General features: G+C 41.2%; 1 protein-coding gene and 1 long non-coding RNA gene across 2 annotated transcripts in view; both read right to left on the bottom strand.

Moving 5' to 3' along the window:
* LOC102081261 (uncharacterized) overlaps positions 1-17327 on the bottom strand; it is a 72274-nt gene that overhangs the window by 17416 nt on the left and 37531 nt on the right. The window lies entirely within an intron of this gene.
* Positions 4999-15886, bottom strand: LOC112846291 (uncharacterized). Its single transcript, XR_003219195.1, has 3 exons — positions 15829-15886; positions 15034-15195; positions 4999-5274 (listed from the first exon to the last, which is right to left on the bottom strand). It is a non-coding gene; the product is annotated as an uncharacterized LOC112846291 (long non-coding RNA).

Here is a 17327-nt window from a genome sequence, read left to right on the forward strand (position 1 = left end):
TCGGGGGTTCGAATCCACTGAACGGCTACCCTGAGCAAGGTACCGTCCCTACACACTGCTCCCTGGGCACCAATGGCTCCCACTGTCTGTTTAATATCTTTTTAAAATAATGTTAAATCTTATTTTGGGTCAAAGTCAGAAAACATTTAAAACACGTCATGTCAGATTTGACTGCTGATTCTATACGTGCATATTTTATGCCCTGGTGACCATAAACTTTAAAGGAGGTGTAGATGATGCTTCACAAATAACAACCAATCAGTGTTTCCTGATGGCTGCAGAGCATGGAGATATGCTGTCGTCCTGCAGCTGTGGTGCCAGAGATGAGTCCATCCTGTGGAGATGAAAGCTTAGTTTAACTTTGTCGTGTTGCAAATCACATCAAGTTTCACCTGGATGAGGAAACAGTCTTGGAGTCATAACTGGTGATGGTGATCTTAGACTAGTTACTTTTCCTCCCACCTCCTTAGATCACCATGACCTGCATGACTGAAAACCTACACAGACTTGGTTATTGTTTTTATTGATGTTTTTGACTCACTGTCAGTGGATCATGAGTTCTGTTTAAAGGATCAAGGGTCAACACTCCCTCCTCACATCCAGCTGTGGCCCTGCCACCCTCAGAGCTTTTTTTTTTTTTTTTTTAAAGTGTACCTAAATTTCTGTTTTCATCCATCCTTTTAACAGGAGCTGCTTTTAAATTTTTCTTCCTTTTAGCCCAAAGTGGTAAATCTGTACCTAAGATGCATGCAGCTCATGGACACTTTGTGTCAACAACAAGAAGCCTTTGGTGAAACTTACAGATCAGCAGGTCCTTACTTTTACAGGAAGTCGGAGCTGATCATGTTTTTTTTCTCTGTAATTTTCCAGGATCACATCGGAACTGTTAAGGTTCAAAAATATAGGGAAGTAAACACAGGCGGAATGCAAGTAACCACACTGGTCCAAAAGGTAAAGACGATGATTTTAATGAAACACGCAGCGTGGGAGCTGAACACTGTACGCCGACAGTATCAGGTCTCATCGCCCAGACTTCAAAATACAATTTTATATGCATCAGAGTATATTTAGTGACGCCCCCTCATTGCGTCATCACAAAACTACAAATGTTCTATTTGACAACTTGAGACACAATTAAAAGAACATCGCGTCTTCGCCTCCATGCAGATGTTTTCCCCCACACCGCTGTCGCTTATCGCTGGAACCAGCAGATCAGTTTCCTGAAACGGCTCGGTCGCGTACGCCGGCACTCTTACAGTTATAGCAGAATTAAATCTGAACTCTTTACCACAAAATGAGCCTACTACTATGTGTATGTATGTATGTATGTGGTTATGTCATCACCGCAGGTGCACTTTGTCTCACCTCTCACCTTCTCCCCAGACAAAGGCCAGCACATACACAACTGAAACTGATGTGTAATATATTGAATAAATGTCTTACTTAAATGGTACTACTTAAAACTTAATCAAAGAATGTAAACAAATAAAAGATCATAAAAATAACCTGATATACATGTCTTGTAAGCGTGTGTTGCGATCCTTCCACAGCTCCAGTCAAACTCACAGTAGATTGGCTGATCATAACACCAACCAAAAGTTTTTGACCCTCACTTGACCAAGGAGCGACAGCTCTTTAATAAGCACAAAATGCAATTATGTATAAATGATTATAATCATTTTCATAACAGAAGTTCCAACAGTTTCAAAAGTTGCCAATATGTTCGCTCCTCCTAATATAGTCTAAAAGCAACCCCAAGCAAAACTTTCCCCTATAAATGATCCCTCTAACTAAGTGTGTGCGTGTGTGTGTGTGGTTACGTGTATGTCTATGTGCTAACCACAATCGCACCCCATTTCACCTGCCGACTAGCTCCTCAGACTAACTTTCACTCAGACTCTGGTTTTGGTTTCACTTCCTGCAAAGCATGTAACTTCAAAAAACATGTAACTTCCTGTCTTATTTTGGCACAGAGTTACTCTTTCACACTGCAGTCTGCATATAAACATTTAAGATTATAAATCCAACTCAACAGTTTAAAGTGGTTATAACTGCACCTGTAATAAAAACTTAATTGGGTGCCAATATGTTTAAACATCTAAATGCAATATCACTATTAATAAATGCGTCAATGCAAATGCTTGTCATATGATTATGATGCAATAGCAGTAACAAAATAATGAAACTAGAAATAGTAAAATGAAATAATAAAAATGGCAGAAAAATAACACCTCAATTCCTCACAGAACCCACAAAAGTCTCTGTGTGGATAAAACAAAATAAGACTGTTTGTATAACAGAAAAACTAGACATATTGACACTATTACTGACTATTACTGACAAAATGGTTTGAAAACTGGAGATCGGTTTCTATTTTACATGCTTTCAGTGTCTGTTTGTCTCTCCATCAAAAAATGTTTCACTCATCACAGTTTTTAAGTCCTGAGCAGCAGAGCAGCTGCACGCCTTGAACATCTGTTTTCTCCCCCTGAGACTTAAAATATGGGCAAACAAACAGGCCGTGAAAGGAGGACTGATGGTGGAGGAGTGGCTGTGATCATGAAGTGTTCTTGAGGAGAAAGGAGATGTGCTGCCACCTGCTGGCTGTAGTTTGTAACTGAAATTGTGAAGAAACATTGACATAGATCATTTCTTAAGGTTTAACTTTGATTTGATATATAATGGTCCCTGCTTCCTGTTATATTTCGAAGACTAGTCTCCTGTTGTGTTTCTGTTTATTGCCTTTACTATTTTGTTCCTCATCAAAAACCACTGTGAGCCTTTCATGCTGATGGATGTCTTAATTCTTAAAATGCATCGTGAGGATTGAGGAGGCTCCAGGAGGAGCTGTAATTTTGTTTATATTTTTTAAAGGACTTGTAATTACTGAGGATATTTTATTATATGAATATATTATGATCTAAATATTTAAATCATATATGAATGTATTGTTTGTAGCATATATGCATGAAGATCACTGGACTGTAATAATTTATAATGCATATGTGAAGCTGAATGGTTTTGTGTCTGCAACAGAGTGTAACTTGAGTGATGCAACAGCAAATATAAATATTACTTATATATAACCTGCAGCTGGACTGTCTCAGTCATACCAAGTCATGTGACTGATACAAAACTTTTGTTTTAGGATGAAATGTTGGGCTTTATAGATTAGAGCAGCAAACATGGGGCCACAGCTCATCCTCTCTTTAACCTGAAGTGACTGTAACACCTCTGCATCACAGGTCTGATAAGTTGCTTTAATATTAACTTGCAGGAGGGAGTCAGTCTTAGAGAGACATGTGGCACTCAGAAAATCCTGAATTCAAATCTATGACAGACAGCAACAGTAAAGATGGTTGCACAGGTTGAAATCCCATGTGTGAAAAGGGTTTTTAAAACCTTATTTTGGGGCAAAGTCAGCAAACGTTAAAAAATGCTTGATGTCAAATTTGACTGCTGATCCTGTACATGCAGTGTTTATGTCCTGGTGACCATTCAAATGAAAGACAGTGCAGATAATGCTTCATTAATAACTACTAATGCAGCATTTCATGATGGCTGCAGTGTGATCAGATCTGCTTCTAGAAGGAATTTCCTGTGTGCGGCGAAACTGGTTACCTTTAAAATGTTTTATTAAAGACAAACAAACGTTCCACTTCATCCTGAGCTCTACATTCAAACTGTTCCAGTGCAGCTGTACAACTGTAAACACACACAGAATATGATTGAATAAATAATATATCATATAGAGAGGAGCGGTGTTGGTCAAGTTACTTGAAAAGAGTAATCAGTAACTAATTACTGATTACTCCCCCCCCAAAAAAAGAAAGTAAAAAAAAAAGTAATCCCGTTACTTTACTGATTACTTATTTTCAAAAGTAATTAATTACTTAGTTACTTTTTAAAAACACGATTTACAACCTGAATAGGTAATAACGAAATAGATCTTTCAGCCCAATTCTACTTTTTCTGCATAATCCATCATACAAAATGTAATCAAATGGAAAAGTCTCTTTTTAAAACTTGTTTTATTAGTTTTAGTCTTTTAACTTTATGCATCAAGCAAAAATTAAATTATATGCAACATTCTCTGACTGGAAGAAATTTGTTTAACATTTAAACCTATTTTCTGCACATTCCAGCACATAAAATAAAATATTTTTTTGTGTTTACACTCACTCTTTCAAATAGATGCAAGTAAAACACAGCAGAAAATAAATAAAATCAAAGACTCAGCGGTCCTGTTGCTCTATTTTCACCTGTATAGCAGGACTGGGTTAGGCGGAGGTTTACCCTGGTGCAGGTGTGCCGCAGCGGTCAGTGGAAGAATCCGCGAGTTTCTCTGAATTTCCCATTACAGTCGTAGCGCACTCGGTGCTTGCTTGGAAGTTTAGGGGGTTTTTTTCACTGTAAAAAGAAGTTTTCTTCCCACGCACAACGGACACTAATGTTTTTGTCACTTTTTATGGAATCAAACTCAAAGTAAGGTCAGTACTTCCACGCTTTGAACGCTGCACGCTCATACTCTCTCCTGCACTCGATATATTATCCATTGTTGATCTGCAGACAGCTGTTGTCACGAACGTCGCACTCGCTTACGTCATTGTCATGAGACACTCTCGCAAAAAACTCACGGTTTTAGTAACGCAGTAACGCAGCGTTCTTATCGGAAAGTAACAGTAATCTAATTACCATTTTTGCAATTGTAATCCCTTACTTTACGCGTTACTTGAAAAAAGTAATCGGATTACAGTAAAGCGTTACTTCCCATCTCTGGGGAGGAGTGCAGGGATGTGTTTGGCAGCCAGCTGGACGTCACTGGTCAGACTGGTTAAGGTGTGGTGTAGGTGTGAGGGTCAGCTTCAGTGAGGAGTAGATGACTGCTGGCTCTGGTGGAAGATCTGAACACAAACACACAGATTAGAGAAAGTTTAGATAAACATGAAAAAAGACCTGCATCAGCTCTGTTAATGACAGCAGAGATATTCACTGACTGATGTGAGCAGGAGCAGGTTAACACTTCTCTTCCTTGTGGAGCGGATAACATCTTCAGATGACCACATTAGTCTCTCTACACTGCAGAAGGACCAAAGCGCTGTAATGTTTTCGTTCTGGTTTTCCCAGTGTCTGCTGCTGCACGCTCAGATTTAAGCTTTTTAACATTTGATTTAGGGTTGGACCTTTGAAGAGGAGCAGCTGTACCTCTGTGTCTGCTGTTTGTCCTGATGGTGATGTCTCCATAAGTGATGCCAGCTGTTCTCTGCACTGCAGCTGCAAAACAAGACAAAGTCATGTGAGAGATACAGTACTTTTTGTGCTAGGGTGAGATAAAGATGGACTTTTCATGATTTAGAGTGTAATGGAATTTCTTTCACTTATGTAATCACGTTATTGTAATGCCTTGGTGATTTTAACATGTCTGACACTCATACTGTAAGACAAATGGTGGGGGTCTATTTAGGAAGTTGGGGGAAGCAGACAACTCCACAGGAGGGAGAGTCTTTTGTCTCTTCGAGGACTCTGGGGGGTAGCAAGGGAGTGTGAACCTTAAGGTGTGAAACAGCTGTGTACTGCCTTTTGTTCCTGGAGAAGGTATTTAACTGAGAGCCACACTAGGCTCAGTGAGACTCTGCTGACCCTGCCCCGTGGTCATGCAGGCTCTCCATCAAGCTTGGTTGTCTGTTCTTTGTGTGTTTGGATTAAAGAATGTTAGTCACCGCTCACCGCTCATCTGCAGGCTTTATTTAAGTGGAAAACTTCCACAACAGAATGGCGCTGTGAGCAGGGTGGTCCGTGTGGTCGCTGAACAACGGTTCCGTGGACGGGCTGATCACCCCTGAGGGAAAAGGTACCTTTGTCCTACCGGCTGTTGAAGCAAAGGAAATGGAGGAGTCACGGAGCCGCGTGTTTTAGCCACCACCGAGATCATCGATTTTGAGGGGACTTCTGCAGATGGGTGAGTTGTAGCTAACTTGTATACAGTCATGGAGAGTTTTTGTCTGGCCGAGGGGGGTAACGCTGGCCGACTCCGGAGTTCGAGTCTCCGGAGGAAAAATCCTGGTGGTTTGAGGCCCCAGGCTTGTGTTGGGAACGGCCTATCACAAGGACAGTGGCTCGAGCACGCAGTTGGGGAGAAGCCGGCCCAGACCTGTGTTCGGTCCAAGTACGCCACATGGACGGCGGTTCGAGTACACTGTTGGGAAATCATTCCTACGTGGAGTGACGGTATTTTAGCACTTTTCTGCCGGTAAGGGAAGAAGGCCATTGCAGAGGACGCTCTGAATGTAAAGGGAAACTGGATCCAGTAAAGCGGCAGACGTTCCACCAGGCGGCCAGAGACAAAACTCAATGTTTGACTGTATGGTAAGAACTGAGTAAATGTGTGGTGTGTAAGATTGCAGAGAATGGTTGTGTGGGAAAAGTTGATGTGTGTGAAAAAAAAAAACAGTGAAAAATGGGAACAAAAACAAGAAAAGAAAAAAAAAGAGAGAGGAGTGTAGAAATGTGTGTAAAAATTGTTTCCAACTAGCAGGAGAGGGTGGTACTGCAGGCCACCAGCTCCCCTAGGGTGGACACACAAAAATTTATTTTTTTTAGCAGAATTGTTGATGAAAATAAGCAATAAAATAGGAAGAGGGTTTGGTGATTTTCAGTGTAGAACAACTACAATCTCTCTGGGTTTTTAAGAAAGGGGACTTCAGAACCAGAGAGGGGAGACGTGTTTCTTTAAGCAGTGATAAGAATGATCAAAATGTCTCAGTGTGTCACTTGCAGGTGAAGAGCAGACCCTGATCAATTTTTCACGTGCAGCAGTCGGAAGAAATGATAGGTTAACATCATTTAGAAACACTCAAGCCAAGTTTTGGCTGAATTGTTTTACAGCTTAACTTCCATGTGTTTGTCACCCTGAGAAAACAAGCTCCAAGAATCTCTCCCTGAAGACAAGAAATGCAGTTCCAGAACAACGAGATGGATATCAAGAGCTCACAGCAGTGTCCTGAGCAGTGAAAAAAAGTTCCAGCAGCAGCAGCTGTGCAAGACAGCGACAGCAAGGAGAAAAATGGCATCATCATGACTGGATGGATGGATGTGCATTTCCAACGAGCTGCAACTTCACTGTGTGTGAATGGACCTTTGAAAAGACTGTCTGAGTTGGACATTTGCCACTTTTGGAACAAAATGGCAAGATGAGACAGTGGAAAACACAGAACAAAGCTGAAAGACAACTGACTCTCACTGGACTGCTGCAAGGGAGGAGAGATGAGATGAGACCACAGTGGAAGGAGCAGGGGAGAACATGGCTGTTTTAGTGTGGGAACTGAAATTTGGGTTTAGGAAACTGGGAAGAAAAAACGACTGCCTTGCGTGGAGAATTGAAAAGTGTCTGGAGCATCGCAAAGAGGAGAGGTACACAAAAATTACACAAACAGAAAAATGCATTAATCCTACTAACACAAACACACATGCAATGAAGCTCATGAAGACCAAATAGCATTTTAAGCATGCATAGCTGTTACCATCATCTCGTCCGGTTCACTTAGTAGGTTAAAAAGTGATACATAGACTAGTGAACTAGTATTATTTTGGGGAAGGATGATTGAATTATTGCAGGGGTGAACAGAATGATGCAGGGGGGTCAGATGAGTGGGGACTAATAGATTATTGAGTTTCTGGTTTCTGATGTGTGGGGGAGGTCTTATCATGACACACATCTGGTTACATGGGGGAAAACAAAACTCATTATCTAATAGAATATTGTTGTGTGAGGTGTGACTGGTGGATGAAAGTTTTGGGGATTTATCATTTTCCTTTGGTACCACTTTGAAACTGCCAATTAGTTTTGTTTTGATCTATCATTCTGAGAGAAGTATGCTTAGACAACTTCAAAAAAGAGGCCTTCATATTGTTTTGATTTTTAACAGTGCACTGAGATATTTTTTTTTGTTTGGCAATTTTCTCTTTTGAAGCAGGCCTGCAATATCGGGACCGAAAGCGCTACACAACATGTTGAACAATCGCAAGTGAGTTTCTCCAAAAAATTAAAATGGGCTCGGGAGAAAGCCACTTATTTGGGACAATCAGAAAACAAGTCCCTGTCAAAACGGATTCAGCGAGGTAATCCAGTCTAAATTCTTTTTTCTTTTTTGAAATGACGTCATTGCTGGCAGTAGAAACTTATTGCGTCACGAGGTTCTACTGTCAGCAAATAAAAAATGGGGACTGACTGGACTGACAAAGCTTGACTGACTTGACACCAGTATGCAAGATTGCACCTCCACCTTGACCTGACAAAAGGGTGGATGTATGTATGTATGTTTCTTTTTACAGGAGCAGAAAGGTGACAGCAACAGGTTGCATGGGCTTTTGGGCCATGCTGGTTTAACCTTTTAATTGCCACTTTCTGTGTCTTTGAATTTACCAGCGGTGTGTTATTCATGACCTTGTATTGTTTACAGTGCAGAGGTCACTGTGGGAAAGTGTGCATACAGATGCGCTGCGCTAACATCTATTTTTCCACAGCAAAGGGTTAATCATATGATCTAATCACATGATTTACGGCAGGACACACCACTGGTTAATGTTTTTCTTAAGACAGGGCCTGCAGTGAAACTACTCCAGGGGAGAATCCCTGGGAATTTTTAAGAGACAATGCACAACTTCATTGTGCATGTCTAATTGTGTTAAACTAACATTTGGCAAAAGAGGGTTTTCCGTGGAAGCTTTCATTTTTAAATTGCAGAGACTGTGACATGAGAGATATGGAAGAAGAGACTGAAGTGCAGATACAGACCACGACCGGGAGAGAACGCTTCAACAGGACCAGTGAGAAGCAGGGACCATCTGCAGGACAGCAGACAAACAACAGTGGGCTGCACCACTGGGCTTCCAAAGGATTGTCACGAGGAGATTTTGAACAGCAAAATCTTAAAATAAAATGAAAGAGTTTCGCCGTTGACGTTGAGGAAGACAACTAAGGTGTACGACGTGCTCTGCCTTAAATCTACAGCCGCGTTGGAACAGAAATCGAGGGATGGAGAGAGCGTGCCAAGCTCCAAAGGTGACAGCACAGAGGAAGATCAGCGTTGGAATTATAACTCTGTAAATGGCACAGACACCAGGAGCCATGACTGTGACTGGGAATGACCATCTAATGCTTTTTCACTTTGCCATGCAAAGTACTTTGACACTCTGGAGAAGACCTTTCCTCTGTATCATTGTTGTTTCCATTTGCATGTGAGAGCTTAGATTGGGGGAAAGATTAAAGATGAACAAAGGGTGGTGGGAGAACAGTGAAGTGAGGATACACAGTGTGAAACTCCTTTAAGTGTAAAATAATGTTGATGTGATTACAGAATGTCAGGAAAGAAATTCTGGTATTAATGTGATTCTTGATTTAAGAATCAAAGGATGGGATTGTAATGGAATTTCTTTCACTTATGTATTAATCATGTTATTGTGTAATGCCTTGGTGATTTTAACATGTCTGACACTCATACTGTAAGACAAATGGTGGGGGTCTATTTAGGAAGTTGGGGGAAGCAGACAACTCCACAGGAGGGAGAGTCTTTTGTCTCTTCGAGGACTCTGGGGGGTAGCAAGGGAGTGTGAACCTTAAGGTGTGAAACAGCTGTGTACTGCCTTTTGTTCCTGGAGAAGGTATTTAACTGAGAGCCACACTAGGCTCAGTGAGACTCTGCTGACCCTGCCCCGTGGTCATGCAGGCTCTCCATCAAGCTTGGTTTTCTGTTCTGTGTGTGTTTTGATTAAAGAATGTTGGCTACCGCTCACCGCTCATCTGCAGGCTTTATTTAAGTGGAAAAACTTCCACAACAAGAGCTGCAAACCTGAGGCACTTTCTTCACAACACATCCTCTGTTTAACCTGAAGCCACTTTAACACCTCTGATCAGTTTAGCTCTCAAAACAGAAAAATTAATGACCACAGAGATGCTCATGTGTTAAAACGATGCAACTGTTTACACCTCTTGTAGAGGAACCCTTTTTTAAACTGATTTAAAATAAATATTTTTGCCTGACTGGCACAGCATCACCATAGAGCTGACCTGTGTTCATGTGGTACACAGAAAACATAAAAGCTTCTGTTCACTGTGAGAGTCAAATGGACAAACTTTAAGATTAAAAAAAAAACAAATATTCTGTGTAGTTAAAGGTATTATATTTGTGTTAACATCATTAGTTCTACCTCATGTCTTTTTGTTCATGCTACTGTCTCCAAACTGCCATCTTTATTTTCACTCTTGCTGCCATCCTTCTGTCACAAATCAGATCGTCTCCACCCACTCCCCCCTCATTACACCCTCCTATTCATGGTAAATGGCCTGTATTTGTATAGTGCTTTTCTAGACCCCAAAGCGCTTTACACAACCTGTCATCAACCCATTCACACATAGGTGATGGCAAGCTACATTGTAGCTGTTAGAGTGAATTGTTAAATGTTTGTCATTTTTATTCTTACCATTTGTACTTTAACTGTGTGTTGAAAGGAATTCTTTTGTTCTCCCCTCCCCAGATTCTCGAGGTTCTGAGTGGGGGGCTGTAGTGTTTTATCACAGGCAAACATCCTTGTGAAGGTCTGATGTGGTAAAACTTCCTGCCCTTTGTATGGCTTCACTGTGTTATCTAGGGTGAACCATAGATTGGGTGTGGGGAGGTTACCCTCTTTATGACCTAGGATGTTGTTCCTGCTTTATGACCCTTTTGGTCAGCAGCACACACACACACAAGGTATTCCTTGTTCACATGTATACCTATAAGATGTCATATGTTAATGAACCTATGCATATTCATGTAACCACAATAAAAGAGCAGTGTTACGGGGGAGCGGACGAGAGCAACTGGGGTCAAGCGAAGGAACGGCGCCTGTCCAGTTCTCTCCCGTGCACGTGAAACATTAAGAATGTTGCCTACTCGTGTCTTGCTTGCTGTGTAATCACATTGCCTTCAACGTTCCAGCGAATAGGTTCAAGCTACAAACCTATCAGTAGCCACAGCCACCCTGGGGCGCACTGACAGAGGCAAGGCTGCCGGACACTGGCGCCACCGGGCCCTCTGACCACCACCAGTAGGCAATGGGGGAAGTGTCTTGCCCAAGGACACAGCGACCGAGACTGTCCAAGTCGGGGCTCAAACTGGCAATCTTCCAATTACAAAGCGAACTCCCAACTCTTGAGCCACGCCCTCATGAGAGGGCGATATTCACCTCTCCTGCTTTTGATGGTTGGCCCCAGGTATTCATACTCATCCACCTTCAGATCTCTACTCCTAGCATGTTCACCTTCCCACCTGCCTCCCTCTCATTCACACACATGTATTCTGTCTTGCTTCTACTGACTTTCACTCATCTTCTCTCCGGAGCACACCTCCACCTCTCCAGCCTCTCTTCCTCCTGCTCCGTGCTCTCACTATAAATCACAATGCCATCTGCAAACATGACAGTCCACAGAAAAGCCTGCCTGACCTCAGCCTGTCCGTGACATCACAAACAAGAAGGGGCTCAGAGCAGATCCCATACATGTCCTGCTCCACCCTCACATACCTATCTGCCAATATTGACCTCTTCATGCAGTACCACAGTTCCTCTCTTGGCACCCTATCACATGTTTTCTCTAGAGCCACAACAACACAGCCCAGCTCCATCTAACCTTCTCTGTTGTCTCCATCAATACTCTGTAAAGAAAGCATCTGTGGAGCTCTTTCTCAGTATGAAGCCGTACCGCTGCTTGTTGATCGACACCTCCACTGCCCTCTCTCCTACACATCTCCAGATGTATGTCATCTGGACTAACAACATTTCCACTCCTTCATTTCCTCTACTTCCAAATTAACCATGTTGATCCTGTGCCAGTATTGAAACAAAATAAACTCCATTATAAAGAAGACTGTATGACTCTTGAGAAGTCATCTCTAAATAGAAATAAGGTCAATTGTCCCACTTATAATAGGATTTTTTTTTTTTAGTTTTTGTGTTTGGACAACTGCCTGAGCACAAGAAATGTGAGCACAAAAGTTTTCTCAGTGTTCTGAGCATGTGCAGTGGACTTTGTGCATGCAACTTTGTAATCCAGCAGTGTAATTACTCACACAGCATGCTAACATGAAGTCCCAGAAAGAAAATATGATATTTAGTATTAAGCCAAAGTTTAGAAAGCATTTATGATTAAAAATGTTGGCCTGATGAAGAGTCGGCACATGTTTAAAAATCTCAGCCATGGACGTCATGGAGCCTTTTGTGGAAAGAGCAGAGGACTTTTAAAGAGTTTCTAACAGGAAACTGTTTGACTTGGGTCGGACTGCTGAAGTTCTTCTCACTGATGAGGAGGTAGCAGCTGCTGCAGGATCTCTGTCTGCAAATATCACAGATTTCCCTCTGATAACACAATCATTATGGCTGCTTCTGGTTTGACAGTTGGAATATGAATATTTATAATAATAATGGAAAGTCAATGGAAAGATTTCAGTCAGTAAAACTTGGATGAAGCTGGAATAAAAAAGAACTAATTCTTTCTGAAAGCTGCGCTAAAAGGAAAAAGAGCTTTTCTTTCTTTTAGTCATAATACAGGAAACTGGACGCCAGCAGAGCTACTCACATCAAAACTCTTTGACCACAAAGTCTCAAGTACATCATCGCAATCAACACAGCAAACAAAAGCTAACTAAAAATATCCAAATGTGAAAATATATTTAAAAAATGACAAATTATTATCAAATGCGTGAGGAGAAAATGATGCCCAAATACAGCCTGTAGCTTATTTTTAATTTAACACTCAAGTAGTAATGTGAAGGTCTGTGGCTCAAATCGGTCCTCACAAAGATAGCAGTGTAAAAAATACACTTCCTGTGTAGTATGTGTTTTTAAAGAAACATTTCACCCTATAATCACACCTACACATGTTTGGTTTGCAGTGCTTCTACTGAGATTAGTGTGACTAACCCACTGATCTGTAGTGGAATACATTTTAAAAGTAACCTTCCTAACACTGCCCACTACAGAATACATGCCCCAAAATGTTACATTACTCAATGAGAGTAACATAACGGAATACTTTAGATTACTTAATATATCAGAATGCTTTTTACAATTACATGGATGTACTATTGCTGTGTGATTTATTACTATTACTGAAGGTTACTCGCCATAGCAATACCAACTAGATTTTTAAATCTTAATATAAAATGAGTAACAGTAGGGTGGACATTAGGTAAGGCTGCACTTTTTGCAGTGATCTTGTATAGAAAACTATTCCGTGCGTATATAAAACAGGTCCACGGCTCCGAACTGTAGTAAAGGGACCTCTGAGACGTAAAGAGACGTCGGGTTCCGTGTCGGGCTGGTAGCTGAAAACTAGCTTTACTTTGTTGTCTGGGTCAACTTTGCTTGCCAGAGACAGAGAGAGGCGTTGAAAGGCTTCTCCAACGGAACTTATTGTTTAGGAGGAAAACACGAACACAGTGTACAGTCGAGTCTTAATAGCTTACTTACAGCTGGGTTTGTCAGGCACTCTTCTTGGCTGCAGTGGTTATTATTATATTTACATGCTTCCAGCTCCCGTTTCTGCTCAGTGACAGCTCGTACTTTTCCACTCTCCTTTTTCTCACTCGCTCGCGCTCACAGGCACATAACGGGTATGGTAGTCCATTCTCCCTGCAGCACGGACTACACTGCCCATGAGGCCACATTCTTTGGAGCTATGCCTGTAACCTTCTGCCTCTTGCAGAAATGTTTAGCTTATTTTAGAGTTTAGACATGTAGGATTGTTTAGTTTGTTTTAGAGTTTAGAAATGTGTTAAGATAGAATGTAGAATTATGGTAGAGACACTGACACTGCCCTGGATATAAATAAAGGCCTGACTGTGTCATGAACTTAGGAGTAGATCTTAGGAGACCCTCCCCAGTTTGAACTGTGAAACTAAGACAGAAAGGAGTTAATGTTAAGTGGAAATTCCTCAGGGCATACCTAGGTGGGGGTCTCAACATTTGTAACTTGATAACTGTGGTCTGGAAGAGAGAGGGGGTTTTTATGACCCCTAGGGAGTCACGTACCAGAGACACACACAGTGCTTAAACTGTTACACTCACACATCCACATGCACACTCACTCATGTGCACTGACATAGACACGCGGGTACGCGCACACACAGGCACTCACGTGCTCGTGCACATAGACACAGACACAGAGTTTGCAGCACACCGTGGGGGTTTTATGATGCGGCTGCTTCCATAAAGCTGGCTGTGACTAACAAAGAGGTGAAGATTGTTGCAGAGGGACACCGGCCTCGTCTTCCCTTCTAGAAGTGCATGCTTAAATGAAGATGAATAAAGATGAATAAAGATTTTGTGAAAATAACTACTGAGTTCCGGTGCCGTCTCTGGATCCCTCAACGAATAAAAGAACCGGGGTAAAAACTGATTTTGCAACACTTTATATTCAATAATTTTTTGAATAATTTTAAAAAATATTTCTTCACGTCATTATGGGGTGACATGGGCCGCGAGATTGAGACACAGACATTAGAGCCTCTTAATGCATGTTTTGTTTGGGTTTCCACCGGTGTGGCATTACCAGAAATAGAGAGGGCATAGCCTAATATATGAAACAGGAAAACACCGCAGTGTAATCCATTTATTTCAACAAAGTAACTGTATTCTAAATACCACCTTTTTAAACAGTAACTGTAACGTAATACAGTTACTCATATTTTGTATTTTAAATACGTAACACCGGTACATGTTTTCTGTTACTCCCCAACAATGATAGTGGAATTCATTTTAAAAGTAACCTTCCCAACACTGTATGTATGTAAGGAACAGTTCACCCCATAATCAAACTTACGTATTGCAGTGCTGCTTCTACTTAGGTTAGTGTGACTAAACCACAGATGGAGATATCTGATCTAATATAATGAAACTAACTTACTCACTCACCTTTTAAGCCTAAGTAGAGAAAACTGATATGATTTTGAGGTGAACTGTCCCTTTAAACGTTAAGTGTGAGCAGAATGTGTGACTCACCTTCAGGTTTCCTTGGGACACATCGTCTCACCAGTACAACCAGTACAACCAGCTGCAGCCCAAATATGGAGGGAACAGACACCATCACAGAGAGTGGAGGAGAGGAAAATGAGGAGGAGAGGGAGGCAGTGGAAGCTGATGGAGAAGGAGATGTGGAAGAACCTGGAAATGATAAAAAAGAACACATGAATCTTTGTGGTCAGTTTGAGTTTCTTTTGACGCCGATATTGGCCTCTCTACACTGGCTTCCAATTGAATTTAGGATCCGTTTTAAAGTCCTTTTATTGGTTTTTAAATCTCTAAATGGTCTGGCACCTGTTTATTTGTCTGACTTGTTGAAGCCCCACGTTCCCACTCGTTCCCTTCGGTCAGCTGAGCAGTTGCTGCTTTCTGTCCCAAAGTCACGGCTGAAACTTAGAGGAGACCGAGCTTTCTCTGTTGCAGCGCCGATGCTTTGGAATAACCTTCCTCTCCATATTAGACAGGCTACATCAGTGCCAGTTTTTAAGTCTTTACTAAAAACCAATTTTTATTCCTTGGCTTTTAACTCTGTGGGTAGCTGATTTTATTTTTATTTTTATTTTATTTTATTTTATTTTATTTTATTTTATTTTATTTTATTTTATTTTATTTTATTTTTTATTTTTTATTTTTATTTTTATTACTATGTGCATATTAGTATTGTACAGCACTTTGGTCTACCAGGTGTGTTTTTAAAGTGCTATATAAATAAATGATGATGATGATGATGATGATGATGACGTAAAAACTGTAAAAGAAACAGAAGCTCTTCACCTGTGACAGTGATCCAGCTGGATGGAGACTCTCCATGACCGCTGATGTCACACTTGTAGAGGCCTTCATCAGACCTGGAAACATGCTGGATGGTCATGTGACCTGTAGGCTGCTTCCTGATGAGGGAGCCATCTTTATAGAAAGCAGCTGGGAGGTTGGAGGGAGTGGTCTTTGTTTTACAGAGCAGAGTGACGTCATCTCCCTCCATCACAGGGAGGACAGGACTCTGCAGGATCACTGATCCACCTCAACACAGAGACAAACTACAGCATTTCATCCATTTACACACAGCTTCATCAACACTAACTCCACACACTCAGCTTACCAGTGACTGTCAGGTTAACCATGTTACTGATGGGACCCTCTCTGGACTCACACCAGTAAACTCCACTGTCCGCTGTGAGGATGGCAGTGAGGTTACAGGAAGAACCAGCTGGTTTTCCCCAATCTTCACACTCAGCTCTAGTGTCTCTGCTTGTGTTTCTCCTCAGAGTCCATCCAGCAGAGCTGTCGTCCTCCTCACAGCTCAGAGAAACAAAGGCTCCTTTAAGGAATTGAAAGCTGCTGGGACTCACAGTCAGACGAACTGCGGGAGAATTTATTGTAACTTGAACAAAAAAGTTAAAAAAACAGTTTTTGAGGTGACCTGAAGTTTATTCAACAGATCGTGCCAGAACACTGCATAAAATAAAGCTGGTTGGTAGATTTTGCTGCCTTGACGTAGCTGCTAATTTCATTATCTGTTTAAATCTATCTCCTCCGCACTCTTCTTCTGATAGGCTGCCCTTCTGAAACAGACAGTATGAACAGCAGCATTACTGTTTCTTTGGTTTGAACCTTCTGGTGTTGGTTCTCTGTACGCACACATAAAATAAGGAAATGACTGTATTGTAGTGGTGTTATCTTTAACTGATCTAAACCACTGATGTCACTATTTTCACTCAAACATTAAACTGAACCACATTTTTAAAAAAATCATTGGAGTTTTACTGGATTTTTGATTTTTGTTCTTTTTCATTCTGAGCTTCCCCTAACACACACATCTGGGACTAATCTGTCTTTTATTGGTCAGATATGGTCTTTAGGCCTGCTTAATTCTTCTTTATGTTATTCTGTCATAAAAACAGGTTCACTAACCTTGATTTGTTGCGTGGCAGAGTAGAAACATTAGAACTGAAAAGAAGCACAAGATCATAAAGATTCAGTGTCTTTTAGTGAGTTTTTAGTTACAGGAGCAGTGACCACAAACTGCGTCTCAGACTGATGAACACAAAACAATTCCTTTGAACAGGATGTGATGATGCAGTTTAACACTGTGGTGGTTTACTCAGAATTTTGAATGAATTTAGTGAAAGCAAACTCTGAACCTGTTAAAACCTTCTGCTAATGACAGAACCAGCTGAATTAAAACACCTCAGATAGTCATTAGTATTTCTTTTTTCATTGTCCTTAAAGTTTCATTTTCTTTTTAAGAGTTTTGTCACTGTTTCTCTCATGGT

This window comes from Oreochromis niloticus, linkage group LG3 (assembly GCF_001858045.2).
Source record: "Oreochromis niloticus isolate F11D_XX linkage group LG3, O_niloticus_UMD_NMBU, whole genome shotgun sequence".
Lineage (NCBI taxonomy): Eukaryota > Metazoa > Chordata > Actinopteri > Cichliformes > Cichlidae > Oreochromis > Oreochromis niloticus.